The sequence below is a fragment of the Anarrhichthys ocellatus genome, unplaced genomic scaffold (genome assembly GCF_004355925.1).
Source record: "Anarrhichthys ocellatus isolate YVR2014 unplaced genomic scaffold, GSC_Weel_1.0 scaffold21, whole genome shotgun sequence".
Lineage (NCBI taxonomy): Eukaryota > Metazoa > Chordata > Actinopteri > Perciformes > Anarhichadidae > Anarrhichthys > Anarrhichthys ocellatus.
The window spans coordinates 5,323,288-5,326,352 of record NW_022280051.1 but is presented as its reverse complement, the minus strand read 5'-3'; the positions used below and the strand labels follow the sequence as shown (position 1 = coordinate 5,326,352).

Here is a 3,065-nt window from a genome sequence, read left to right as displayed (position 1 = left end):
CTCTCTCTCTCTCTCTCTCTCTCTCTCTCTCTCTCTCTCTCTCTCCGCCATATCAAGACGTATCGACCAAAGACGAGATGGAGGAAACTAATAAACGGGAAGGAAACGCAGCCTCAGCAAACCCGACTGCTTTTTTAATTTTTTTTATTATGACCCGCCGGCAAGGTAAATCAGATCAATTTCACGGCTCGTGTGGGATTCTGCCTGCATTCCGCCAACCTGAGCGGTGTAATAGGTCGTTAAAAACCCTCATCTGCGCTATATTCCGGTGCGGTGGGGGGGTCTGAGTTGGGTTAGCTAAATATTCGAGGAAAATACAGTTCAATACAATCCTAACATGACATGCGCGTTGGAGGTGGAAACGGTGACTCGTTGCAGGTGAAAGAAATAACGGGCACGTTCAGGTCAAACAGCAAGCAGCGACGTTAAAAAGGCAACAATGGCGGACGTTGTGGATATTGTTGCCAGTATTATCAACACCACAGCCCCCCCTTTTATTTTCATTCTTTGGCCTCAGCAAGTGCGCGGAAATAACCGGCAGTTTCCTCTCTGCAAATTATTTTATTTTCGTTTTTACTTCATTTATTTCCCACGTAAGCTACAGCGTGCACCAACCCGGTCACAAAAGTTTCCCATCATTCATAGAGGAGCGGCGAGCCCTCGTATGCAGAAAGGAAAAGAGGAAAGAGGCAGCCGATTGGACGGAGCGCGTGGGATGCAGAGCAAATCTAAATATTTACTGACCTGTAGTGGACGCCGGACGAGTGGAGGATCTCTTTTTTTTCTCCTCTCTGCAGATGTGAAGAAAGAGTGACATAGAGATGGAAGCGCCGATGGCATTTAGAGAGAGAGAGAGAGAGCGAGAGACGGATGGGGAAGGAGAGAACAAACACACGCGCTCTCACATTGGTGGTGGCGATATAGCGGTAGCAGTGTTGGTGCGCGCGCCCTCGGTCCCAGTGTCACATCATCATATATAAGACACCGTGAGGAAGAGACACGCGTGCACGATAGGCTATACCGGGCAGGCTGCACGCGGAGATGGGCCAACCAAAAGGCGGCCTCTTTACCGTACTTACAGTGCGCGCGTCCTCTTCCGGGTCTGAAAGCGTCACAGGTTAGAGGAATAGACGCCCAATTAAAAAGCAATAGAAACCAATTATACTGTTACAATATAACATTTTTATCAGGCAGACATTTATTTTAATATTTATTTTACATTAAATGCTGCCAAATATATTACTAGTGTTGTTTTTGTTGCTTTGTTTTTGTTATAATACTATAATATACTAAATAAAGGTAAAGACACCTGACCAGGTGACGCCCACTACAAGCCAAATATAAATGCCTGCTCGTAATCAGCTGTCAATGAGCAGCATATATATATATATATACGTGGTTACATATAGGGAAAGAAATGTTTTAATGGTACAAATTGAGGCCATATTTACAGCCCCAGCATGTCGTGTAGGTGTATTATCTACAAAGCCAACTAATAAGAATGGAGCCTTTACACTTTGTGCTTTTTGCGCATATTTCAGTCTCTCCGTGACGCACAAAATGTTGCACCTCCTTTTGTGCCTTTCTCTCTCCTCTGCCACAGAGCACAGATGAAGCCATCTAGCTGGTGTCTCATCGACAGCAGAAGATCCGCGCCAAACTCCACAGCAATTAGAGCTCCATTTGAACAACGTGTAAGCAAACACATCTGAAATCTTTCCCTTTACTAATGCCGTTTTTTTAGGTAGTTTTTCTGAAAACAGCAAAAGCTTTTCTGTTGTTTTATCCACACACACGCATCCACATGCACTAAACCCGGAGCACAGAGGCCTGCTAGCCTGCTTATTGACACCATGGTTCATTGAAAAGGAGCACCAAGCAAATCCGATCCTTCTCTCTGTGAAATGCACTAAGAGAGGAGAGGAGAGGGTGCGATGCTGCAGGCTTTGTATCTCTCATGTTGCGCCTTGACTCTTCGAAGGAGAACGTAAACTGATCACACCCAAATCTATCTTTGGGTAAAAAATTCAATTAAGGTAATAAATTACAGATAATTGGCGAAAACAACCCTCGTTTTATAAACTCACAAATGCGTCTGTAGCCCAATGTGCCTTCTTTTTTTTAAACCAATGAATAATTCAATATTTCCACGCAGCGGAGCTTTTCCTTTATGGAATTAGTATTTCAACATCTAAATAGAATTACAAAATAGCACATCCAGATAGCAACCATTTATTAATCTGCCTTTTGACGTAAATAAAATGCTTATTTTGGGGGGAATTATTGGCTATTCTATTTTAATGTAAAGGTGAAGTTAATAAGTGATAAACGCGCATGCTGATTGCTTTGATACAAGCTAATGGATAAAACAAAACGTTTAAACATATTCACGCCACAGATAATTAAAGCATATTATAGGTGTAATAAAAAGATTAATTATCAGGGGGAAATAACGAGAATCAATTTGGTGTTGTTCTGTCGGGATAGAATTTAATAAAGGAGAAAAATCATTTTTGGATTTTGAAAGGGAGGGGATATAAAATGACGTGCTATATTTATTTATTTGTGGAAGAGGAGGGGTGCAGATTCTGCGGAGTCGATCCTTAATTAACTGTAAATGGAGACTGTAAATGGTTTCGGGTTTACCTTTTCCGTTACCCGTCCACGCTGTATCACATCAGCGGCACAGTTGCTCCCGTTTTTCTTTTTCTTTCTGGCGTATCCCGAACCGGCCTATATATATATATCGGGAGCGCGAGCGCGATGGTCCAAAAAAAAGTCACGCTCCTCTCCTCCCGCGTGCACCCACCGCCGTAAAAAAAAAATCGCGTGATTAATGTAGAATTTGACGCGAGCTCCCGCGTGACAACAGCTATAAGCAACAAACCCTCCGGTACAATGGGCCACAACAACAACAAGCAGCCCCGCACACTGGCCTTTATTCTATCACAGCTGATAATCCCACCGGCAGATAGCACGAGGAGTCATAATGTCACCTTTATGTTCTGATTAAATGCAGCAGCATTTTTTTTTAGTCGCATGCAGCTCCCCTCTTTTTTTTTTTT

General features: G+C 43.0%; 1 protein-coding gene across 1 annotated transcript in view; it reads right to left on the bottom strand.

The window, feature by feature from the left end:
* gata3 (GATA binding protein 3) overlaps positions 1-904 on the bottom strand; it is a 17,165-nt gene extending 16,261 nt beyond the window's left edge. Inside the window, exon 1 of the mRNA XM_031859095.1 lies at positions 745-904. The gene's annotated coding sequence lies outside the window, so the exon portion shown is untranslated. The remainder of the gene's footprint in view (positions 1-744) is intronic.
* Positions 905-3,065: the final 2,161 nt, after the last annotated feature.